Genomic DNA, 27354 nt, shown 5'->3' on the forward strand with positions numbered 1-27354 from the left:
TTAAAAAAGGCTTATTTTGTAGACCAAAGGGGAAAATCCAACTTTAAAAATATATTCAAAGTGCTGAAATTTGACTTTTTTTGTGATAAAAGTAGGTAAATATTAAATATTTAATAAGTAAATCTTTTAAAAGGGTGTGAATATTTAAAAAGATCATGGAAGTTTATAAGAAACTGAAGTAAGATAACATCAATAAAATTAGTTTGAAACTCTCAAAAGGAAAAATGTAACATTTGTGGTATAGATAATAGGATTTAAAAGCATATGATTGACCAAGACATGGAATAATTCAGGTTGTTTGGGAAAGCAATGACTCCTTTAGTCACAGTGAAATTTTCACATTATGTTTAACCTATATATGAGTATGATATTAGTTTCAATATTAGAGTTCACCTAAATTGTGTATGTAAAGTTATATAATGTAATTACATTTCTCAAAAAGGTTCTTTAATTTTCAATGTGTTTGACTTTGTTTCCATTTACTAAGGAATTATCATAAAGTCTACTTTTCGGACTTCAAGCTGTTCACCCCTTCCTGATTGGAAAAACATGAATGTGGACAGTCATTAATATTCACTAAAGATGTCCTTTTCAACATAGTGGATTGAAATGCCAAAGTAGGAAGTCAAGAGATACCTAGAGTAACAGGCAAGGTTGGCCTTGGAGTACAAAATGAAGCAGGGCAAAGGCTAACAGAGTTTTGCCAAGAGAACATACTGGTCATAGCAAACACCCTCTTCCAACAACATAAGAGACGACTCCACACATGAACATCGCCAGGTGGTCAATATTGAAACCAGATTGATTATATTCTTTGCAGCCAAAGATGGAGAAGCTCTATAGAGTCAGCAAAAACAAGACTGGGAGCTGACTATGGCTCAGATCATGAACTCCTTATTGCAAAATTCAGGCTTAAATTGAAAAAAGTAGGGAAAACCACTATACCATTCAGGTATGACCTAAATAAAATCCCTAACGATTATACAATGGAAGTGACAAATAGATTCAAGGCATTAGATCTGATAGAGTCCCTAAAGAAGTATGGATGGATGTTTGTGACATTGTACAGGAGGTAGTGATCAAGACCATCCCCAAGAAAAAGAAATACAAAAAGGCAAAATGGTTGTCTGAGGAGGCCTTAAAAATGGCTGAGAAAAGAAGAGAAGTGAAAGGCAAAGGAGAAAAGGAAAGATATACCCATTTGAATGCAAAGCTCCAAAGAATAGCAAGGAGAGATAAGAAAGCCTTCCTCAGTGATCAGTGCAAAGAAATAGAGGAAAACAATAGAATGAGAAAGATTAGAGATCTCTTTAAGAAAATTAGAGATACCAAGGGAACTTTTCAAGCAAAAAAAAGTGAAAGTGAAGTCCCTCAGTCCTGTCCAACTCTTTGCAACCCTGTGGACTGTAGCCTACCAGGCTCCTCCCTCCATGGGATTCTCCAGGCAAGAATACTGAAGTGGGTTGCCATTTCCTTCTCCAGGTTATCTTCCTGACCCAGGGATCGAACCCAGGTCTCCCACGTTGCAGGCAGACGCTTTAACCTCTGAGTCACCAGGGAAGCTTTTCATGCAAAAATGGGCACAATAAAGGACAGAAACAGTATGGACCTAACAGAAGCAAAAGATATTAAGAACAGGTGGCAAGAATACATAGAAGAACTATACAGAAAAGATCTTCATGACCCAGATAACCACGATGGTGTGATCACTTACCTAGAGCCAGACATCCTGGAGTGTGAAGTCAAGTGGGCCATAGGAAACATCACTAAGAACAAAGCTAGTGGAGATGATGGAATTCCAGTTGAGCTATTTCAAATCCTAAAAGATGATGCTGTGAAAGTGCTGCACTCAATATGGCAGCAACTTTGGAAAACTCAGCAGTGGCCACAAAATTGGAAAAGGTCAGGTTTCATTCCAGTCCCTAAGAAAAGCAATTCCAAAGAATGTTCAAACTATTGCACAATTGCACTCATCTCACACACTAGCAAAGTAATGCTCAAAATTATCCAAGCAAGGCTTCAACAGTATGTCAATCAAGAACTTCCAGATGTTCAAGGTGGATTTAGAAAAGGCAGAGGAACCAGAGATCAAATTGCCAACATCCATTGGATCATCAAAAAAGCAAGAGTTCCAAGAAAACATCTACTTCTGCTTTATTTATTACACCAAAGCCTTTGACTGTATAGATCACAATAAACTGTGGGGAATTCTTAAAGAGATAGGAATAACAGACCACCTTACCTGCCTCCTGAGAAATCTGTATGCAGGTCAAGAAGCAACAGTTAGAACTGGACATGGAACAACATACTGGTTCAAAACTAGGAAAGGAGTACGTCAAAGATGTCACACTGCTTATTTAGCTTATATGCAGAGTACCTCATGCAAAGGGCTGGGCTGGATGAAGCACAAGCTGGGATCAAGATTGCTGGGACAAATATCAGTAACTTCAGATACGCAGATGACACCCTTATGGCAGAAAGTGAAGAACAACTAAAGAGCCTCTTGATGAAAGTGAAAGAGGAGAGTGAAAAAGCTGGCTTAAAACTCAACATTCAAAAAAATGAAGATCATGGCATCCAGTCCCATCACTTCATGGCAAATAGACGGGAAAACAACAGAAAGAGTGACAGACTTTATTTTGGGGGGGCTCCACAATAACTGAAGATGATAACTGCAGCCATGAAATTAAAAGATGCTCTCTCCTTGGAAGAAATGTTATGACCAACCTAGACAGCATATTAAAAAGCAAAGACACTACTTTGCCGACAGAGGTCCATCTAGTCAAAGCTATTGTTTTTCCAGTAGTCATGTTTGGATGTGAGTTTTGGACCATAAAGAAAGCTGAGCAGCAAAGAATTGATGCTTTTGAACTGTGGTGTTGGAGAAGACTCTTGAGAGTCCCTTGGACTGCAAGGAGATCCAACCAGTCCATCCTAAAGGAAATCAGTCCTGAATATTCATTGGAAGGACTGATGATGCTAAAGCTGAAACTCCAATGCATTGGCTACCTGAAGAGCTAACTCATTGGAAAAGACTGTGATACTGGAAAAGATTGAAGGCAGGAGGAGAAAGGGATGACAGAGGATGAGATAATTGGATGGCATCACCGACTCGATGGACATGAGTTTGAGCAAGCTCCGAGAATTGGTAACGGACAGGGAAGCCTGGCATGTTGCAGTCCGTGGGTTCACAAAGAGGCAGATATGACTGAGCAACTGAACTGACCTGACCTTATATTTTTAAAGAGTTCCACGAAACATGAATACAGCTGGGTACATAGTTTACTCTGTGGACTTTGTCCAAAGATAGTTGTATTAATAAAAATGGGGGGAAAAAACCTTATAAACTGATCAAACCGGAAATTATTTCTTGTTAAACTGTATTTCCTGGAGTATAGAGAGAACCAAAGGACCTTACAAGCAAAATTCATTGCATACCAAGGTGGTACCAATGAAGCAAAATGGCATGTATATAGAAACCTCCATAGTTATTTGTTTCTGAATTGAATCAATGGTCTCACCTAAGGGAACACTGTCCAGTAAGTGTCCTGCCTCCTGAAGTCATGTTAAAATGGGATTTGTAGAGTCCTTGGTAACTGAAAAAAAAAAGTGCTTCTACCTTTTTAGTCTATTTAACCACTGATATTTAAGGATAATCTTTCTTTTTCTAATTCCTTTTCCCAATACTGAATACTTTTACTTGTGCCTGTATTATCATATTGGTTTATTTATTGCTTCTTTTTAATGTGAACTTCTCTACTTCTGAATTGTGAATTTACTGCCTCTGTACCTGGCATATCATGAATGCTAAATAAATGCTTATTGAGCAAGGATATCTTGGGCAATCTGAACCTAAACATAATTATTCTAATAATCTAACCAGCTTTTATGGAGTGCAAGCTATGCATAAAATGCATTGCTAGGCATTAAGACAGAAACAAAAAGGAGATAAACTCGCATCCTTACAATTTGGTTTGCGAAGCAGAAACATAAAAAAGCACCTTTTGTACAGCAGAGTGAGAGAAGGACTGAAATACTCCTAAGCTTTGTTTTAAATACCTTTTTATCGGGGAGATATATGATAGACTCAGGGAAGAGGAAGGAGGACACATGAGTGTTGCTCATGATATTCCCTAGAACATTCTGTCCTCCTTTAAGGAAAGACTAGTTCAATTCATCATTTTCAGCATTTCCTCTGAGTTAATTATATCCCAGAATGCCTTATGTCTTATGTCTGCCAAAATTCACACTATGTCTGTGGTTTTACAACTGCTCCCTCTTTTAGATTTTTGCATCCCTTTTCCCAGTTTTCTTTTCAAGGTTATTGACTCAAAGCCTCTGCTCAGATTTACACAGAAAGATATTTGACTCTTTAGTGTGTCATGTATGACCGGTAAGCCACGAGACCGTTTACATCCGAGTATGAAAGGGAGGGATAAATTGGGAGATTGGGATTGATATATACACACTACTATATATGATAGCAAATTAATAAGGACCTATGTATAGTACAGGGAATCCACTCAACACTCTGTAATGACATAATAAGGACCTACTGTATAGCACAGGGAATTCTACTAATAACTGTTAAGGACCTACTATATAGCACAGGGAATTCTACTCAATACTCTGTAATAACCTACATGGGAAAAGAATCTAAAAAAGAGGGGACATATGTATATGTATAACTGATTCACTTTGGTGTACAGCAGAAACTAACACAACATTGTAAATCAACTATACTCCAATAACAATGATTAAAAATAATAATAGTACCTTTACAACAGCTCTAATGGTCCCTTAGTAGAAGCACAGAACTGCTTAGAGTACTCTCCATCTTTTTCTCTTCTCCTTTCCCTAGTCATAATTCTAAGAAGGTATATGAAGTTTGGCTTCAGTGTACAGTACCCCCTGGTCCACCCACAAAGGTGAAATGATGATGAAATATTGTGATGGTGTTAGGACGTGCTATCCAAAATATGGTACCTTGGCATATTAAATATGTTAAGCTGAAGGGGTTTAAGAAAATGGCAGAAGTGGGAGCATCACTGTGACCTCACATCTCTTGCCCTTCTTCCCTGAAACAGGTCATAAAACTCCTTTGTGAAAGGTACGGTCTGTACCTGTACCAGAGGGAAGGAAGACATTCTTATCACCAGAGACAGGGAATTAGAGGGCCCAGATATCTGTATAAAGAAATGTTGTTAGACAATCTCTTGTGTTCCTAGTTACTTCTTTACCATTTACTATCTCTAGCCCAAATCCCTTTGTCTTTTCAGTTCTTCACAAATTTGCTGTTTATCTAAAAGATGTAAAAGCTTCCTGCTCTGGGTCATTTCTTTCAGTCTTCATTCAATAAAACTTGTATGCTTTTCTCCTGCTAATCTGTCTTTGTCAGTTTAATTTTCAGGGCCAATCAGGGACCCTAAGACAGGAAAAACTTTTTCTTCCTCTGCAGTTACTAAGGGAAAAATTCTGAAAGGGACAGGAGAAGTTCAAGGATAGTAGAGAAAACTGTTCCCTGATCATTATAAAGTTGCATTCTAACAGATTCTAATCTGGTAAATTAGAAGTACAGAACTATATCTCAGAAAAATATTATCAAGGATGTTGATCAGTGTGTTTTCATGATGACTAATCTCATATTCTATTTCCATATATATCACCTGGACCTCTGAAATTCATACTCTTGTTATGCACCACTAGTCATCACTGAATATTTCATGCCATTTTCCATAATCAAACTTTGTCTTAATTCACTCAGTCCTTCTGGGAAGCCAAATATGTGAGAATAAGATCAGTAGTAGTTAATATATTATCAGTTCATTTGAACCATGTCATCTATCACTGAGCAGAGTTATAAAATGCCTACTATGTGCCAGGCACTATTATTGGTATTGCTGCAGACTCACAAATGTTTTATCATCAGAAATTTCTTTGGTGAAGAGAACTTTTTTAGGCTTTTATGTTTCATTTGCAGATATGGTGTTCACAAATATATAACAAGAACTGTTTTAGTGGAAAATCTTTAATAGGTTGGCATAAAAAATATTAGTGCATTCTAAAGCACTTAGGGTGGGACAAACTTATTTCTGGCACAAAAATTTCATGTTATAAAATGAACTGGTGAATTACAGGAAGATGTCACAGATTTCGAGATTTGCTTCTTTTAAAAAATATATATATATATATATATATATATATACACACACACACATATGTATTTTAATTGCCAGTATTAGAAAACATGTTAAATTTGAAATTGTATTTAAGTATGAGGGAAAGAAGCCTATGATTTACATAAACATTTGGAGAAATTGCCTGCAGATAGTTTTTCTATCCCCTTAGCCTGACTCCCTAAGGCTAAACCATCAAGCCTGACCAGATCATTTTAGCTACTGACAAGAGATGTGGAGAATTAAGAGATTTTCTGGGTGTCTAAAAATATTCCTTTCATAAAAGTCAGCACTACATTTCTAGGACAGAGACCTGGAAACTGCATTTCTTTGTTTCTCCTTTCTCTGTTTTCTCTGTCTCATTGGTGATTTGGTTAATTAACACTTCATCCAAGGATTACATCTCTTAGAGATTCAGGAGAGTGTGAAATTGCTCTCCTGGCAATGACAAGGATGAAGGAATATCCCACTCTCATAGCTATTACTGTACAGCTGGATTTAAAATTTAATATTTTAAAGAACACTTTCTCTGGGAAAAGAGAACTATTACTCTATGACAGTGGTTCTCAAATTGTGGTCCTCAGATCAGCAGCATCACTGTCCTTGAGGAACTTGTTAGAAATGCAAATTATCAAGCCCCATTCCAGATCTACTGAGTCAGAATCCCTTGGATCAGGGTCCCTGTAATCTGTGTTTTAACCCCCAGGCAATTCTGATGAATGATAAAGTTTGGGAACCATTGGTCTATGCAACTCCCTCACTATGTTGTATATGAATATATTATTTAGTGATACAAGAAGACTTGGGTTAAATTATTAATTAGTAATTTAAATCTTAAATCATTGCCTTTGAATTTGTTAAGCAGACTAGTTCAAGTCCACAGGGCTCCATCAATGTTTTATTGCAGTTCACAGCATGTAGGTCTATTGGCACAAAAACGACTAATTATCTTAGTAGATCTGAAAAGCAGGAAATGCCAGCTGAAAAGTGGCAATGCTTGTTTGAACAAAGTCTCCAAGCTGAAAAAGTGCTCTGCTGCTGCTAAGTTGGCTTCATTCGTGTCCGACTCTTTGCAACCCCTCGGACCATAGCCCGCCAGGCTCCTCTGTCCATGGGATTCTTTAGGCAAGGATACTGGAGTGGGCTGCCCATTTCCTTCTTCAGGGGACCTTCCCGACCCAGGGATCAAACCCACATCTCATGTCTCTTCACCACTAGTGCCACCTGGGAAGCCCTTCATATTTATCTAATGGCCCCTTTTCAGAGTGGTGGAGCCACAGGAGGAAGAACCCAGGGTTCACACCCAAGTCAGGCTCAGAGCCCACATGGCCCCGGGCTCTCCCAGATGCTCCCCATCACAGTACCCATGACACCCAGGGCCATATCTGGTGGACAACTGAAAGCCACACCACAGAAGCAGGGACAGCTGTACTGTCCAGAGAGCTGTCCTGACTCTGGCTGTGTACCATCCACCCATGGAGCCCATACAGGCACCGGTGCTTTCTCTGCACACTTGTACTGCACCTTTTCCTTTCGTGTCACCACACTGGGGAAATTCAGTGCTTCCCAAAGGCCGGCTGCCCGCCTGCACAGTCTCACCTCAGTGCCTGGAGGGCGGCTACGGTGGAAGCCTCCTGACCATGGATGGTGGAACACACGGATGCTTCTACTTGGCCTTGAGCCCCACCTTCTAGGGGAAGAAGTTCACCCGCCACCAGGCTCTGCAGCTTTGCCCCAGTGGCCCACAGGCACCAGGGCAGGCCACCTCCAGGCCTGGGGAGGCGGACGGCAGTGCCTGCAGGAAGCACCTCTCTGTTCCGAACTCAGATCTGTGCCTCGGGTGGTTTGACTAGGTCACATGATAGGTCTACTGAGGCTGTTCCAACTCCCTAACCATGTGGGGCAGGAGGGAAGTCCTGGGATGTCAGTATCTGGGGGACCAGTGCCTCACCATCAAGGGGGAAGTTAGGATTTTTAATGTCATCATATTCATTCTTGGGATACTGCCTTATCTTACAGAATTTGGTTTAAAGTGTTTTTTTTTTTTTTTTTTTTTCCTTTTCACTATCTTGTGTTACGGTAATTTCAGTCACCACACTTGCCATTGTGGTTTTACATTGGTGGTGTTATTTCTTCCAGGTAATGCTATTTGTCAGGAGAATTGTAGGTTTTGATGCCTAAGAAGTCTTTTGGTGAAGAAGTAGGAGCTCCTGGATGAAGATAAAGGTGGGATTTTATCTTTATTGCCCCATTTTCCAGTCCTTTTCCCTTTTATATCCACACCTGATCAATTTCAAGGTTCTACAAATCATTTCTCAATCACCTCAACCTATTCTCCTCATTTTAATTTTTTGCCACTGTTACAACTTGGCTGCTGATCATTTCTCAACTTGATGATTCAAATTCAGAGACACAGAAAGGATTCACAGCAGCTAATTATCATTCTAGCTTCTAAGGTAAAGTTCAGGTATTTAATAATTGTTCCTGTAATACTAAGTGAATTGAATGGGAAAACCAACCAGTGGTGGTTTGTGATGGTTCTGTTCTTTTCAACCGACACTCCCTCCAACTCTATGTACCTATATAATGCTTGTACTAATTCATTCAGTCAACTTTTTTAGGCTGTTATATGTCAAGAGCTATTTTAAACAAAAATGTAACAATAGTCAACAAATACAAAACCTGGAGACTTCACTTATAGAATTCATAATATAATAATGGTTATGTGTGATCGAAGACCTACCATTATATCTGTATCTATAGCCATAGCTACAGCTTTCTGTATGTGTATCTACTTATTTGTCTGTCTAGCTATTTTAATTATGATGGTAAGGAGGTCCTCTGATGTACTGACATTTAAACAAAGACATGAATGAAGTGATTGATGTTGCTATATGAGGATGAAGTGTTCTATTAGAGCAAACCAAGTAACCTGGGGTAAAAAAAGGAGACTGGTATAACTGGGCAGGGTGGTGGTGATGAGAAAGGTGCTGGATGGAAGAGGATAAACTCAGAGGTAGCCAGGGAATGGGTTGCCAGGGACCATTTACATTGTACTTCAAATGAAATGAGAAGTCCTTAAGAGGTTTTAAGAAGAGAGGTGACTGACACTGTGGCGATATTTTAGAAAGACCACCCTGATTACCAGCAACTGAAGCAAGAAAACCCTTTAGGAGACAATCTGCAATAAACCTGATGAGATTTGATGTTGTCGTGAGTATGTCATGAGTGATTGGGGTGGGAGTAGTGGTATTTCTTTTCACGCTGAATGTGGAGAATGAGAGAAAGGAAGGAGTCTAACAGCAACTCAAAAATTTTAGGCCCGAAGGAACTAAAAACTGAATTGCCTTTCACTGAGACAGGGAGATAGCAAACACCCTCTTCGAACAATACAAGAGAAGACTCTACACATGGATGTCACCAGATGGTCAATACTGAAATCAGATTGATTATATTCTTTGCAGCCAAAGATGGAGAAGCTCTATAGAGTCAGCAAAAACAAGACTGGGAGCTGACTGTGGCTCAGGTAATTAACTTCTTATTGCAAAATTCATGCTTAAATTGAAGAAAGTAGGGGAAACCACTAGACCATTCTGGTATGACCTAAATCAAATCCCTTATCATTATACAGTAGAAGTGACAAATAGATTCAAGGGATTAGATTTGGTAGACAGAGTGCCTGAAGAACTATGGACAGAGGTTTGTGACATTGTACAGCAGGCAGTGATCAAGACCATCCCCAAGAAAAATAAATGCAAAAAGGCAAAATGGTTATCTGAGGAGGCCTTACAAATACCTGAGAAAAGAAGAGAAGCAAAAGGCAAAAGAGAAAAGAAAAGATATACCCGTTTGAATGCAAAGTTCCAAAGAATAGCAAGGAGAAATAAGAAAGCCTTCCTCAGTGATCAGTGCAAGGAAATAGAGGAAAACAACAGAATGGGAAAGATTAGAGATCTCTTTAAGAAAATTAGAGATACCAAGGGACCTTTTCATGCAAAGATGGGCATAATAAAGGACATAAACAGTATGAACCTAACAGAAGCAAAAGATATTAAGAACAGGTGGCAAGAATACACAGAAGAACTATACAAAAAAGATCTTCATGACCCAGATAACCACAATGATGTGATCACTCACCTAAAGCCAGACATCCCGGAATGTGAAGTCAAGTGGGCTGTAGGAAACATCACTAAGAACAAAGCTAGTGGAGGTGATGGAATTTCAGTTGAGCTATTTCAAATCCTAAAAGATGATGCTGTGAAAGTGCTGCACTCAATATGGCAGCAAGTTTGGAAAACTCAGCAGTGGCCACAGGACTGGAAAAGATCAGTTTTCATTCCAATCTCAAAGAAAGGCAATGCCAAAAAATATTCCAACTACTGCACAATTGCACTCATCTCACACACTAGCAAAGTAATACTCAAAATTCTCCAAGAGAGGCTTCAACCGTATGTTAACCGTGAACTTCCAGACGTTCAAGCTGGTTTTAGAAAAGGCAGAGGAACCAGAGATCAAATTGCCAACATCCATTTGATCATCAAAAAAGCAAGACAGTTCCAGAAAAAAACATCTATTTCTGCTTTATTGACTATGCCAAAGCCTTTGACTGTGCAGATCACAACAAACTGTGGAAAATTCTTCAAGAGATGGGACTACCAGACCACCTTACCTGCCTCCTGAGAAATCTGTATGCAAGTCAAGAAACAACAGTTAGAACTGGACATGGAACAACAGACTGGTTCCAAGTCAGGAAAGGAGTACGTCAAGGCTGTATATTGTCACCCTGCTTATTTAACTTATATGCAGAGTACATCATTAGAAATGATGGACTGGATGAAGCACAAGCTGGAATCAACATTGCCAGGAGAAATATCAATAAACTCAGATATGCAGAAGACATCAGCCTTATGGCAGAAAGTGAAGAACAACTAAAGAGCCTCTTGATGAAAGTGAAAGAGGAGAGTGAAAAAGCTGGCTTAAAACTCAACATTCAGAAAACTAAGATCTTGGCATCTGGTCCCATCACTTCATGGCAAATAGATGGGGAAACAATGGAAACAGTGACAGACTTTTATTTTGGGGGGGCTCCAAAAGCACTGCACATGGTGACTGAAGCCATGAAATTAAAAGACACTTGCTCCTTGGAAGAAAAGCTGTGAGCAACCTAGACAGCATATTAAAAAGCAGAGATATTACTTTGCCAACAAAGATCCATCTAGTCAAAGCTATGGTTTTTCCAGTAGTCATGTATGGATGTGAGAGTTGGACTATAAAGAAAGCTGAGCACCAGAGAATTGATGCCTTTGAACTGTGGTGTTGGAGAAGACTCTTGAGAGTCCCTTGGACTGCAAGGAGATCCAACCAGTCCGTCCTAAAGGAGATCAGTCCTGGGTGTTCATTGGAAGGACTGATATTGAAGCTGAAACTCCAATACTTTGGCCACCTGATACGAAGAGCTGACTCATTGGAAAAGGCCCTGATACTGGGAAAGATTGAAGGCAGGAGGAGAAGGGGACAACAAAGGATGAGATGGTTGGATGGCATTACTGACTTGATGGACATGAGTTTAAACATGCTCTGGGAATTTGAATGGACAGGGAAGCCTGGCGTGCTGTAGCCCATGGGATAGTAAAGAATTGGACACGACTGAGCAACTGAACTTAACTGAGAAAGGGAAAACCATTTTGTAGGGATAGGGGCCAAAGTTGGGGAAAATGAGTTTAGCTTTGGATACGTTATTTGAGATAGCAACTGTCAATCAAGTAAAAGGTCATAAATTGTTGGTTCCATCAATTCAGGTGGGAAGTTTAAAAACATATACCTCAGGTCACTCTTTTAAATATAATCACCCATTTTGTTGTTGTATAGTGTTGTCTGGTATTTTTGTCCATATTACAAATCATGCCTTCTCATTCCTCAATAATAAAATATACAGACGTATAAAAGAAAACCAAAAATCACTGTCATCTAATCTTTCCAAAGGTGATAACCATTATCAACTTCTCAATGTATAAGTTTCCAAATTGTGTGTTTGTCTACATATATTTAGATATATATTAGTGTATACCATGTGAAACTATTGCTATTCACTTTGATCTACAAAAATAATAATTTAACATATCAGCTTAATATATACATATAGATATGAACACTATAAAAATAGAAGCATGCAAAATCTATTTGTCTATGAAGTGAAAGTCATTCTTTGCAACCCCATGGACTATACAGTCCATGGAATTCTCCAGGCCAGAATATTGGAATGGGTAGCCTTTCCCTTCTCCAGGCGATTTTCCCAACTCAGGGATCAAACCCAGGTCTCCTGCAATGCGGGCAGATTCTTTACCAGCTGAGCCACAAAGGAAGCCCAAGAATACTGGAGTCGGTAGCCTATCCCTTTTCCAGCGGATCTTCCTGATCCAGGAATCAAACGAGGGTCTCCTGCATTGCAGGCAGATTCTTTACCAACTGAGCTATCAGGGTAGCCCAATACAAATAGAAGCATGCAAAATATATTTGTCTATGCTTTTGTTAAATACTTTATTTTGGCTGAGTCTCTTACGTTGCACATGACAGGAAAAAGCTAGAATAACTGATGATGTATTTTAAAGAAAGGAAACAGGTAGTGTGTTAAACCTGACAAATCCTACAAAATACAATATAACTATACAACATTAAGGGTTCCAAAATGGTCCTGCTGCTGCTACTGCTGCTAAGTCGCTTCAGTCATGTCTGACTGAAAATGTCATGTGCGAAAATGGTCCTAGGCAGCACCAAAATTACCAGTAGACAAATATCATGTTTTTGGGTACTTCTTTATTTTTCTGTTGAGGATTATAGCATAAATATGGCAAAATTCTTTGATTTACTTTAAAGCATTTTAATCAGAGTAACTGAATTCTGTGAGATGTTGGTTGTTAAATTAGGCGTTCAGCTCAATGGTGTTTTTATAACATTTTGAAAGAACAACATTGAACAAATTAGTAGTCAACAGTGGCTTTAATGAGATTAAATTGAATTTATGGGTTTAATACCTCTCTGGGTCAATTTTGGGACCTAGTGAATAATCTTAGCTGTATTTATCATTGGTCTTGAAGAGAGATGGAAAAAATATGTGTAAGCTAGTACATCTCTGTTTCAGGAAAAATTACCCACAGTAGATACCTCAGAGTTATTTAAGGATCAAATGTACAATTACACATTGTGAAAGTACTTAACAAACCACAAAGCACTAAATAAATTCAATAGATTGTTACAGTGACAAGATAGAGCTAGCAAACACATAACCGAAGAACAGATTGTTCTTTCAACTTCAGTCTTTTGTTGTTTGCTTCTGAAGGTATTGTAGGTTTTATTTTGTTGTTCCTTTAGAAATGAAAAGAAAAAAAATTTTAAAAGAATGCACTGTAAGGCAAAGAGAAAACTAATAATTTCCCAAAAAAACGTTTTAGTCTTTTCTTGAAATGTTGCTTATCATGTGTAGAGCAAGAGGAAGATAGATAATGATGGGTTTTCTTCCTTTTCATTGGGTCAATTAAGAAAGATACTGAAAACTCCTTCCAACTGCAGTTTAAATTAGGAACGATAGCTTTTTGTTATTTCGTAAAAAGTCATTACAGTGTGATGAATTTTCATTAAAAAAAACATATCTTACAAGATTGGACTTTATTTTAAGATGCAATTCTCTTGGTTACAGATTTAAAAATACAGCTTTTTGATGAGTTAGATATAAATGAATAAAGAATTTAAATGATTTTCCCTGGTAATTCATATAAGGCAAAAATCAAGTAGTAAATTATATTATGGCATAAAAGCACCTTTTAAAAACTAAATATTAATCAATTTGATAATATACCTACCTTTAACTTAAAATTTAACATACTTTTTTCAGCGTTCATCGAGGAAAATAAATGTGTTGGGCATGTCAATTTATTCTACAAATGAATAAAATATCTGCACTGAGGTGAGTAGGGAAGACAAGAACTAACCTAACCTAAGTTACTTTGGGAATCAATACTTTGACTGGAGACTGTAAATCAATAAAAAAGGAACTATAAGTATTAAAAAAAATTATTCTAAAGAACTAAAATTGCTGTTAACTTCCATAATCCAAGAAGCTTTAAACATGACGCTGGCTAGAAAAACACTGGCACAGAAATACAGTGAAGTGGAAGGAGCTAGAAACTGGGTAGAGACGAGGCTAAGAGACCACCCAAGATGGAGGAAAGGGCCAGAGATTGAATAGGACTGGAAATCCACTTCTAGGAGTTGGGTGAGGATTAGTTTCAGGACCAGGTACTGAGTCCTTCACTGATGCTGTGACAGTAATCTTCCTGATAAAATTAAAGCCAGAAGGGCACCTGTTGTCATTCTAATGGTAAAATGGTGGACCACTAGGCTCAGAAACTTGAAAAATGAAGTTTTGAGTCATCCCACCAGGAGAAGTACTGTGACCAGTTGAGGTTTTATCTGAAAGTAAAGGGAATATAAAATGTGTAACAGAAGCAGGAATTTATAAATACTGTATGCAAGCACATGACTAGTTGTAGAAAGAAAAACTATAGTTATTATGCATTCTATTTATTAAATAAATTTTTATCTTCTACAGTTTTATATATAAAGTATGTATTTGGTGACTTACCTTATTAATTGAAATGTTAGAGGATATCATTAAAGGATAGTGACTGAGATAATAGTAGAGCATTCATCACTCACAGGTGGAGATGTTTACGAGCAGGGTGGCCATATGATTTATTGTCCAAACTAGGAAGATGATAAAATCAAAGGGCATACTAAAATAGTAAAATATATACGTTTAAAAATATTTGATTAGTGTTTATGAACCTAAAAATAGTTTTATTCAAAAGTTATTTTCCAAAATAATTTCTGAAAAATCATGTATGTTACACCCTTTTAAACAATTTCTGTATTCATATTCTGAATATAAAACTTAATGGTGATAAGTATTCTGGTTACGTGTCCATATACTTCTGTCAGGTTTTAACTATATATGTTTTTAATACTGTATCACTTGTATTTCTCTAAAGAATATATTTTTCCAATGTATCTTCCTTTCTATTAAAAAATAATTCGTGGGACTTCCCTCGTGGTCCAGCGATTAAGATTTCACACTTTCATTGCAGGGGCTGTGGGTTCAATCCCTGGTCGGGAAACTGAGACCCCACATGCTGCAGGGTGCAGTCAAAACAAACAAACCAAAAAAAAATTTCCAAAACAAAAAAAAACTTGCACCTTCCTCAAAATTGCATTTGATGACTGACAAACTAAGTTGTTGACATCTTCTAATGTCTCTTTACTCTAGACTTTAATCATTTTAATTGAGAAAAGTGTATCTGTACAGGTGCCAAGGTACCTGGTAAACTGCACAATCCTACTAAATGGCAGACATTCTTAGGCCTATTTTTCATATTGAAAGGTGTTAATATATAATTCCAAATATTTTATTTTTTCTCCCATACTGAGTAACTTTTGTGAACAAATACTGTCCCAGGGCAAAACTTAACAAATAAGTTGCTTTTTTTTTTTTTTTTTTGCACATTCATTTAAAAAAAAATTTATTTGACTCTGCCGGGTCTTTGTTTCAGCACATAGAATCTTCATTGTTCAGTTGCAGCTTGTGGTATAGATGGTGTTTTTAAAGTATTTCATTGGATTGAGATGCTACACAATCATGTTCTTTCAACTTCTCTCCTTTTCAGGACAATATAAGTTTTTTCAATTAGAAATATGAGTGCCATCAAAACGCTCTTCCAAAACACCTAGATTTCTAGGCACAACTATAAAATTTCAAAATAAGATGTTGTAATTCTTTTTTTTTTTCCTTAACTTTTATTTATTTTTTAAATATAAATTTATTTATTTTAATTGGAGGCTAATTACTTTACAATATTGTATTGGTTTTGCCATACATTGACATGAATCCACCATGGGTGTACATGTGTTCTCCATCCTGAACCCCCCTCCCACCTCCCTCCCCATCTCATCCCTCTGGGTGATCCCAGTGCACCAGCCCCAAGCACCCTGTATCATGCATCAAACCTGGACTGGCGATTCATTTCACATATGATAATATACATGTTTCAATGCCATTCTCCCAAATCATCCCACCCTCGCCTTCTCCCACAGAGTCCAAAAGACTGTTCTATACATCTGTGTCTCTTTTGCTGTTTCGCATACAGAGTTATCGTTACCATCTTTCTAAATTCCATATATATGCGTTAGTATACTGTATTGGTGTTTTTCTTTCTGGCTTACTTCACTCTGTATAATAGGCTCAAGTTTCATCCAAGTCATTAAAATTGATTCAAATGTATTCTTTTTTAATGGGTGAGTAATATTCCATTGTGTATATGTACCACTGCTTTCTTATCCATTCTTCTTTCTCAAGATTGCTTTGGCTATTCGAGGTTTTTTTTTTGTATTTCCACACAAATTGTGAAATTATTTGTTCTAGTTCTGTGAAAAATACTGTTGGTAGCTTGATAGGGATTGCATTGAATCTATAGATTGCTTTGGGTAGCATACTCATTCACTATATTGATTCTTCTTATGTGTGAACATGGTATATTTCTCCATCTATTTGTGTCCTCTTTGATTTCTTTCATCAGTGTTTTATAGTTTTCTATATATAGGTCTTTAGTTTTTTTAGGTAGTTATATATTCCTATTTTTATTCTTTTCATTTCAATGGTGAATGGAATTTCTTCCTTAATTTCTCTTTCTGTTTTCTCATTGTTAGTGTATAGGAATGCAAGGGATTTTTGTGTGTTGATTTTATATCCTGCAACCTTACTATATTCATTGATTAGCTCTAGTAATTTTCTGGTGGAGTCTTTAGGGTTTTCTATGTAGAGGACCATGTCATCTGCAAACAGTGAGAGTTTTACTTCTTCTTTTCCAATCTGGATTCCTTTTATTTCTTTTTCTGCTCTGATTGCTGTGGCTAAAACTTCCAAAACTATGTTGAATAGTAGTGGTAAGAGTGGGCACCCTTGTATTGTTCCTGACTTTAGGGGAAATGCTTTCAATTTTTCACCACTGAGGATAATGTTTGTTGTGGGTTTGTCATATATAGCTTTTATTATGTTGAGGTATGTTCTTTCTAGTCCTGCTTTCTGGAGGGTTTTTATCATAAATGGATGTTGAATTTTGTCAAAGGCTTTCTCTGCATCTATTGAGATAATCATATGGTTTTTATTTTTCAATTTGTTAATGTGGTATATTATGTTGATTGATTTGTGGATATTGAAGAATCCTTGCATCCCTGGGGTAAAGCCCACTTGGTCATGATGTATGATCTTTCTAATATGTTGTTGGATTCTGTTTGCTAGAATTTTGTTAAGGACTTTTGCATCTATGTTCATCAGTGATATTGGCCTGTAGTTTTCTTTTTTTGTGACATCTTTGTCTGGTTTTGGGATTAGGGTGATGGTGGCCTCATAGAATGAGTTTGGAAGTTTACTTCCTCTGCACTTTTCTGGAAGAGTTTGAGTAGGATAGGTGTTAGCTCTTCTCTACATTTTTGGTAGAATCAGCTGTGAAGCCATCTGGTCCTGGACTTTTGTTTGCTGGAAGATTTCTGATTACAGTTTCAATTTCCGTGCTTGTGATGGGTCTGTTAAGATTTTCTATTTCTTCCTGGTTCAGTTCTGGAAAGTTGTACATTTCTAAGAATTTGTCCATTTATTCCAAGATTTCATTTTATTGGCATATAGTTGCTGATAGTAGTCTCTTATGATCCTTTGTATCTCTGTGTTGTCTGTTGTGATCTCTCCATTTTCATTTCTAATTTTGTGATTTGATTTTTCTCCTTTTGTTTCTTGATGAGTCTGGCTAATGGTTTGCCAATTTTATTTATCTTCTCAAAGAACCAGCTTTTGGCTTTGTTGATTTTTGCTATGGTCTCTTTTGTTTCTTTTGCATTTATTTCTGCTCTAATTTTTAAGATTTCTTTCCTTCTACTAACCCTGGGGTTCTTCATTTCTTCCTTTTCTAGTTGCTTTAGGTGTAGAGTTAGGTTATTTATTTGACTTTTTTCTTGTTTCTTGAGGTAAGCCTGTATTGCTATGAACCTACCCCTTAGCACTGCTTTTACAGTGTCCCATAGGTTTTGGGTTGTTGTGTTTTCATTTTCATTCATTTATGTGCATATTTTGATTTCTTTTTTGATTTCTTCTGTGATTTATTGGTTATTCAGAAGCGTGTTGTTCAGCCTCCATATGTTGGAATTTTTTAATAGTTTTTCTCCTGTAATTGACATCTAATCTTACTGTATTGTGGTCAGAAAAGATGCTTGGAATGATTTCAATTTTTTTTGAATTTACCAAGGCTAGATTTATGGCCCAGGATGTGATCTATCCTGGAGAAGGTTCCATGCACACTTGAGAAAAAAGGTGAAATTCATTGTCTTGGGGTGAAATGTCCTATAGATATCAATTAGGTCTAACTGGTCTATTGTATCATTTAAAGTTTGTGTTTACTTGTTAATTTTCTGTTTAGTTTTTCTATCCATAGATGTAAGTGGGGTATTAAAGTCTCCCACTATTATTGTGTTATTGTTAATTTCCCCTTTCATACTTCTTAGCATTTGTCTTACATATTGTGATGCTCCTATGTTGGGTGCACATATATTTATAATTGTTATATCTTCTTCTTGAATTGATCCTTTGATCATTATGTATTGTCCTTCTTTGTCTCTTTTCACAGCCTTTGTTTTAAAGTCTATTTTATCTGATATGAGTATTGTGCTATTTGTGTTTTGGGAGTCCAGGTCTTTGCCTCATTAAGTAGGTTTATTTCTAGGTAGTTTATTCTTTTTGATGCAGTGGTAAATGGGATTGTTTCTTTAATTTCTCTTTCTCATGTTTCATTGTTAGTGTATGGAAATGCAACAGATTTCTTTGTATTAATTTTGTATCCTGCAGCTTTACTGAATTCATTGATGAACTATAGTAGTTCTCTTTTTTCCCAGTTGGTTGGCAATTTATTAAAGCAGTAAGTCTCAGGAGATTAGCACAGGAGATTAGCACACATAATATTATAAGACAAAATGTCAGTGTCACAAAACAAAGAAGTTAGTATGAATCAGAATGCATTTGAGCTTTTCAAGACGTATATTTTATTATTGGAATATACTTACAGTATTAGTTTCTGTTGTACAACAAAGTGAATCAGCTATATGTATACCTAAATCCCTCTCTTGAGCCTCCCTCCCACACCTCCCCCCACATCCCATTCCTCTAGGTCATCACAGGACCAAGTTGAGCTCCCTGTGCTTTATTGCAACTATACAGCACAGAACTCCCTGTGCTATACACTAGTGATCTGTTTTATATACAGTAGTGTATATATGTTAATGCTAATCTCCCAGTTTGTCCCACCCTCCCTTCCCCTTGTGTGCCCACATGTAAACTCTGTATGTCTACATTTATTCCTCCTTACATAGGTTCATCTGCACTATTTTTTTAGATTTCATATATATGCATTAATATATGATATTTTTCTCTTTCTGACTTCACTCTATATGACAGATGCTAGGTCCATCCACATCATTATTTACCTTCCTTGTTATGGGTGAGTAATATTCCCTTGTGCATGTGTATGTATATGTGTGTGTGTGTCCACATCTTCTTTATCCACTCATCTGTTGATGGACATTGAGGTTGCTTCCATGTCCTTGCTACTGTAAATAGTGCTTCAATGAACATTGGAGTACATGTGTCTTTTTGAATTCTGGTTTTCTCAGGGTATATGCCCCTGGTGGTATTTCTAGATCATATGGTAGTTCTATTTTTATTTTTTATTTCCATAGTGGCTGCACCCGGAGAAGGCAATGGCACCCCACTCCAGTACTTTTGCCTGGAAAATCCTATGGATGGAGAAGCCTGGTGGGCTGCAGTCCATGGGGTCGCTAAGAGTCGGATACGACTGAGCGACTTGACTTTCACTTTTCACTTTCATGCATTGGAGAAGGAAATGGCAACTCACTCCAGTGTTCTTGCCTGGAGAATCCCAGGGACGGGGGAGCCTTGTGGGCTGCCATCTATGGGGTCGCACAGAGTCGGACACGACTGAAGCGACTTAGCAGCAGCAGTGGCTGCACCAAGTTACATTCCCACCAACAGTACAAGATGGTTCCCTTTTATCCACACACTCTCTGGTATTTATTGTTTATAGATTTTTTGATGATGGCCATTCTGACTGGTGTGAGGTGATACCTTATTGTAGTTTTGATTTGCATTTCTTTATTAGTGATGTTGAGCATGTTTTTATGTGTTTGGCCATCTGTACATCTTCTTTGGAGAAATGTCTATTTAAAAGGTCTTCTGCCCAGTTTTTGATTGGGTCATTTGGTATGAGCTGCATGAGCTGCTTGTATATTTTGGAGATTAATCCTTTGTCAGTTGCTTAATTTGCAAATATTTTCTCCCATTCTGAGGGTTGTCTTTTTGTCTTTTTTAGGTTTTCTTTGCTGTGCAAAAAGCTTTTCAGTTTAACTAGGTTCCGTTTGTTGCCCTAGTGGTTTTCTGGTAACATCTTTAGGATCTTCTATGTATAGTATCACATCATCTGCAAACAGTGACAGTTTTACTTGCTTTCCAATTTAGAGTCCCTTTAGTCCTTTCTTTGCTGATTGCTGTAGTTGGGACTTCCAAAACTATGTTGAATAAGAGTGGTGAGAGTGGACATCCTTGTCTTGTTCCTGATCTTAGAGCAAATACTTTCAACTTTTCACCATTGTGGATGATGCTAGCTGTAAGTTTGTCATATGTGGCCTTTATTATGTTGAGGTATGTTCCCTCTAAGCTCACTTTCTGGAGAGTTTTTATTGTAAATGGGTGTTGAATTTTGTTGAAAGCTTTTTCTGCATCTATTGACATAATCATAAGGTTTTCTTCAATTTGTTGATGTTATATATCACACTGATTGATTTGCAGATATTGAAAAATCCTTGCATCTCTGGAATAAATCCCACTTGATTATGGCGTATGATCCTTTTAATGTAATATTGTTGGATTCAGTTTGCTAGTATTTTGAGGATTTTTGCATCTTTGTTCATCAGTGATATTGGCCTGTAATTTTGTTTTTTCGTAGTATCTTTTTCTGGTTTGGGTATCAGGGCTATGGTAGCCTTGTAGAATGAGTTTGGGAATATTCCTTCCTCTGCAATTTTTTGAAACAGTTTCAGGTGTTAATTCTTCTGTAAATGTTTGATATAATAATAATTCATCTATGAAGCCATCTCTTCCTGAAATTTTGTTTGTTGGGAGGTTTTAAGTCACAGTTTCAATGTCAATACTTGGTCTGTTCCTATTTTCTATTTCTTCTGGTTCATTCTTGGGAGATTGTGCTTTTCTAAGAATTTGTCCATTTCTTCTAAATTGTCCATTTTATTGGCATATAGTTGCTTGTAGTAGTCTCTTATGATCCTTTGTATTTCTCTGGTGTCTGTTGTAACTTCTCCTTTTCCATTTCCGATTTTATTGATTTGAGCTCTCTCCCTCTTTTTCTTGATGAGTCTGGCTAAAGGCTTATCAATTTTGGTTATATTTTCAAAGAATTAAATTTTAGTTTCATTGATCTTTTTTCTATTCTGTTCTTCATCTCTATTTCATTTATTTTTGCCAGTGAGTACTCCCCAGAGCTGCTTCTGCCAGTGTCCTAGTCCACATAATGAGCCACACCCATCCCCTCCCTCCACAGGAGACCTTCTGATACCTGCAGATAAGTCTGGCCCAGTCTCTTAGGAGGTTATTGCTTTCACCTCTGGGTCCCAGTGCACACCAGACCCTGTGTGCTCCCTTCAAGAGTGGAATTCCTGTAGTGAAACTCCATTGGCCTTCAGAGCCATATTCTCCGGGTATTCCTCCTCCCATTGCCAGACCCCCCCAGGCTGGGGAGCCTGACGTGGGGTTCAGAACTTTCACTGCTGTGGGGGAACCTCTGTGGTATAATCATTTTCTAGTTTGTGGGTTGCCTACCAGGCACGTGGGCTCCCTAGGTGGCTCAGTGGTTAAAAAAAAAAAAAAAATCTGCCTGCAGTGCAGGAGACCTGGGTTTGATCCCTAGATCATGAGGATCCCCTGAGAAGGGAGAAGAAAATGGCAGCCCACTCCAGTATTCTTGCCTGGAGAGCTCTATGGACAGAGGAGCCTAGTGGGCTACAGTCCATGGAGTCACAAAGGGTTGGGCATGACTGAGCAACTAACAGTTTTACTTTTTACCTGGCCTATATGGGACTTAAGTTTATCACGATTGCATCCCTCCTTCCATCTCATTGTGACTTCTTTGTCTTTGGATGTAGGGTATGATTTTTGGTAGGTTCTAGCATTTTGTTTTATTTTTGTCACTGGTTATTTAGAAGGTAGTTGTTATTTTGGTGTTTGCATAAGAAGAGGTGAGCTCATGTCCTTCTACTCTGTCATCTTACCTCTGGACTGGAACTACTGGAACTTGAATTGACTGCTGATAGGAGCATAAAACAGTACAACCACGTAGGAAAACTGTTTAGAAGGTTTATAGAAAGTTACAAATACACATACCATATGATCCAACCATTCCACTTTTAGAAGAGAAATTAAATATACATATAAAGACTTAAACATTAATGTTCATAACAGCTTTTAACTGTATCACCCTCAGACTGGAAATAATCCAAATCTCCTTTACTAGGTGAGTGAATAAACAAATTGGGACGTATCACCCAATAGAATAGTACTCAACAATAAAAAGCAGTAAACATTCAGATATGTTGATGATTTTCAAAATATTTATGATGAGTTAGAAGAAGTAGACCAAAAATAGTACTCTGATTCCATTTATAGAAAAATTCTGGAAAAGGCAAACTTATCTACAATGACAGAAAGCAGATCAGTACTTGCCTGGCAATGAGGGCATAGGAAGTGAGGGGCAGAAGGGAGGAAGTACAAAGAAACATTAAGTAACTTTTAGAGGTGATGTTCATTATCTTATTTATGGTGATGGTTTTATAGGCATATACTTATATCAAAACTCATTCAAATTTTATAATTTAAATATGTCGTGTTTGTTGTATGCTAAGTTATACCACAGCAAAGGTATTGAAACTGCAGATTTAGTCATCAAAGGTACTGGAAAGATAGGTGATTTCTGAGGCCAAAATAACAAATGAATTTACTTCATACATTTGGTTACAGAAACATAAGAATGTGTACATCTGAAAATACACTTGCAAAAGAGTTGAAGGTTATTAGCAGTGTGATCAGAAGTATTTGAGATATTTATTTCACACAGTGTGTTAAGGTCTATAACATAAGAAAAGTGTTTAAAGTATGTAAATCTGATAAAAATGTATAAGTGTGCAAATCAGTAGAAATAAAGCAGAAATCATCAATAAGCATATTTTAAAACTGTACATTAATAGTTTTAAAAATCCATACATAAAAAATAAATCATTTCTCAAAACTGTCAAACATATAGAAAACAATGTTAATACCAAATCTTGTCTCCACAAAGAATACTTGGTTGCTCCCACATATTGTGAGGAAATTAGGGCAAACTCCTAAGCTCCAATTGTCAATATATTCAAAATCCTTAAAACAGGTCCTGATCAGCAACTCTAGTTCTATAAAATTACTAAAATAAAGTCATATGAATATGTCAAGGTACAAAGATTTAATAACAAATACATGCTGTTAATATTAGGAAACAAGTTATATATCCAAAAGTAAAAGATTGATTGGGACATCTGTGGTGCTTCTCTGATCTCGTTGTGACCCATAAGATGGAATACATTGCTGCCTTGTGTTTCTTGATCCTCAAATAATAGCAAAATGTTTGGAGTGCAAGTTTTGAATACAGACAATCTGTGACATCACTTACTACTTTCAATCTTCATTATGAGGCATCAGTTGGTTAGCATACCCAAGTCTCAGTTGCTCATTATGTAAAGATAGTGATAATTACAGCACTTATCTACAGGCTTCTACTGAATATTATATTTAAGATAATTGGTAGAATATTTGTAGTCTACTGCCTGGCCCTAGTAGGGATCATGAATGTCACCTATTATCATCAAGTGAAAATGCTTAAAACAATATTGTTTATTTTCATTAAAAAAGTATACACATATATTAACAGTAGTTAACTCTGAGTCTTGGACTTACACATAATTGTCATATTCTTCTTTCCTCTGTTACTCAATTTTACAATAAACAAAGTAATTTTTAACATCTATGTATTTTCAAATTTGCTACATTTATAAATAGAATTCAGTAGTAAATATAAAATTTCTTGATATTTCAAACATTTAACTTGAAAATGCATTTAATTGAAAAATTATCTTATTTCATTAAAGAGATAAATTAGTGGTTAATGAATGCAGTAAAAAAAAAGAAGCCATATTTATTAAATTCTCCAAAAGACTAAGTCACCTTCTTAAAGTTGTGAATTTTCATTCAATATGGTATTGTGAGTTGACTTTAATATATAGTAAGCAAACCATATTTCCTCTGAAGTTGTATAGTTTCCTGAGATAATTTGGAAAGATCAAGATCCAGTTGCCAATGTTGTTGTCTCCTTTTTAGTGAAATAGGCATAATGAATCATCTTAACTGCCACCACAGGATTCTTTTGACTCTCATATAATAAAATATGGAGAAAGGTCCTGATAAAAGAAATATCCTATGGAAATATAAAATATTTTTATTTTAGAAATCATCAAATATTTGTTTCACATTCTTTTAATAAGTTGAAAGCATACTAAAAATTATTAATCAATAACCCTATCTGGTAAATAGTAGCTTCAATAACAAAGATAAAAGCATACAATGAGTAAAAGTGAATGGAAGTATATTTCCTTCGCATGCAAGTTCGACATCCAGACTGGAGGTGTGGCTTAATGCCAACAAGATATTCAGTGGTGAAGGTGCTGTCAACATTGGTGCTTTGCCATCCCCTAGTATACAGCCCTCCTCTGCATGCTCATAGCTGTCCCCTGCCTCGATTGGCTTCTAGCTTATGTGAAGAGGAGATAGAGGAATCCAGATGAAACAAAAATTGCTTGTGCTCATATTTTATTAGCAAGAATTTAGTTGAGCGACCACATGTAACTACAAAGGAGACTGGGTACTGTGGTCCCCAGTTGGGTTGCCCTGAGTAACCAGGGAGAAAAGTACAATAGATTTAGAAGGCACAAGTAACAGTCAAATGTACACCCTACACAAGACATCTGGTCACTTGGAACCACTTGATGTAGCAATAATACTTGAAGTAATTTCCTAGATTTCATGATTAAATTTGCTTTGTATCAAAGTCATGTTGTTTATCTCTTTCTATGTGTTCACTTCAGTTCAGTTCAGTCGCTCAGTCGTGTCCAACTCTTTGCAACCCCATGAATCGCAGCACACCAGGCCTCCCTGTCCATCACCAACTCCCGGAGTTCACTCAGACTCACGTCCATCAAGTCGGTGATGCCATCCAGCCATCTCATCCTCTGTCGTCCCCTTCTCCTCCTGCCTCCAATCCCTCCCAGCATCAGAGTCTTTTTCAATGAGTCAACTCTTCACATGAGGTGGCCAAAGTACTGGAGTTTCAGCTTTAGCATCATTCCTTCCAAAGAAATCCCAGGGCTGATCTCCTTCAGAATGGACTAGTTGGATCTCTTTGCAGTAGGTGTTCTTTATTCTAAAAACTATACTTTAGTATAAGACAAAAAGAACAGTTGTGGCAAGTTTTCTGCATTGTACAGGGATTTCATCTCTTCTAGTCACAAAAGAACTCTGCTTCATCATCAGATGTCTTGCTTGTCAATAGCTCCCTGTGTGAAACTTCACAAGAGCTATAGAAGTAGTTAATGTTTGAAGTTAGGTAACTTTGATGGTGTCTGTAAGGAATAGTGGGGAAAAAAAGAGAGAGGAGAGTGTTTGAACTGTTTCAGAGAAAAACATATTTTGTACAGAAAGCCTGTAATACAACTTAAAGATTTGGCAAAATGCCCACAAGGTAGCTTAATATGCTTTAGTAATGGGAGGTTGCTTTAATACTGCTCATGAGGAAGCAATTCCTTTGTTAAAGGGCTTTCCAAGTGAATGAGTATGCCCTGTGCTTACCTTCAGAGGCCTTCCATTCCTCTAGAACTCATGTTAATTGCTTAATGCATGCCTGGAGACAGACATAACCTTGATTTCCCAAAAAAAACAACTTCACCTTTGATTTGAAAAATGGACTTAATAGGTCAACCCATTAAGCCTTTCCTTGTTGTTTGGTAATATTGCCAGGATTAGGAATAACCTCACACTACTGAAAATTCCATCTGTTTCAAGAAGCATGTGGTTTGCAACAGAAGGTCTTCAATCTAATTTCAAAATGTCCATGGCTGCTATAAATTACTTTGGGCAGAAAGGTGGTAGCAGACAAAGTTCCTGTGAAATACATAATTTTAAATGTCATGGAGGGAATCAATAATCAAGGTTTGTGACATAAAGTTTTTTTTAGCAGATACAAGAATGAGAAAAGGCTCTATAAATTCCCTAAGGTCTTCTCTCTGAGCCCCAAAAAGGAATTAATAGTAAGTGAACTGGATGACAGACCCGAAAAGATTACAATAATTCCTTCATGATTTGAAGTATGAAAAATAATGGGAAGTTGTAAGACTGTGTCAGAGTCATTAAGCAACTCTTTCAGAAATTGTGAAAAAGAAGGATGGCAGGAAGTCATCATATTGAGAAAGCAGATGTACTTTTCTGAAAGTAAGTCTTTTACAAAAATATAACATTCAAAAAAAAGACACAAGAAAACATTGGGAGGTGTTACATAGGTCTATTACCTTGACTGGTGATGGTATCACAAGTGTTTCAGTTCAGTTCAGTTCTGTCACTCAGTCGTGTCTGACTCTTTGCAGCCCCATGGACTGCAGCACACCAGCCTTCCCTGTCCATCACCAACTCCTGGAGTTTGCTCAAACTCATGTCCATCTAGTCAGTGATGCCATCCAACCATCTCATCCTCTGTCTTCCCCTTATCCTCCTGCCTTCAGTCTTTCCCAGCATCAGGGTCTTTTCCAAGGAGTCAGTTCTTTGCATCAGGTGGCCAAAATATTGGAGTTTCAGCTTCATATCAGTCCTTCCAATGAATATTCAGGACTGATTTCCTTTAGGATGGACTGGTTTGATTTCTTTGCAGTT

At 37.2% G+C, this 27354-nt stretch overlaps 1 long non-coding RNA gene across 1 annotated transcript in view; it reads left to right on the forward strand.

Annotated features, from left to right (window-relative positions):
- The first annotated feature begins 8301 nt into the window (after positions 1 to 8301).
- Positions 8302 to 27354, forward strand: part of LOC138986423 (uncharacterized) — a 46575-nt gene continuing 27522 nt past the window's right edge. Inside the window, exons 1-2 of the long non-coding RNA XR_011463272.1 lie at positions 8302 to 8402; positions 14065 to 14136. This is a non-coding gene — a long non-coding RNA (uncharacterized lncRNA). The remainder of the gene's footprint in view (positions 8403 to 14064; positions 14137 to 27354) is intronic.

The sequence above is a fragment of the Bos mutus genome, chromosome X (genome assembly GCF_027580195.1).
Source record: "Bos mutus isolate GX-2022 chromosome X, NWIPB_WYAK_1.1, whole genome shotgun sequence".
In the NCBI taxonomy this organism is placed as follows: Eukaryota; Metazoa; Chordata; class Mammalia; order Artiodactyla; family Bovidae; genus Bos; species Bos mutus.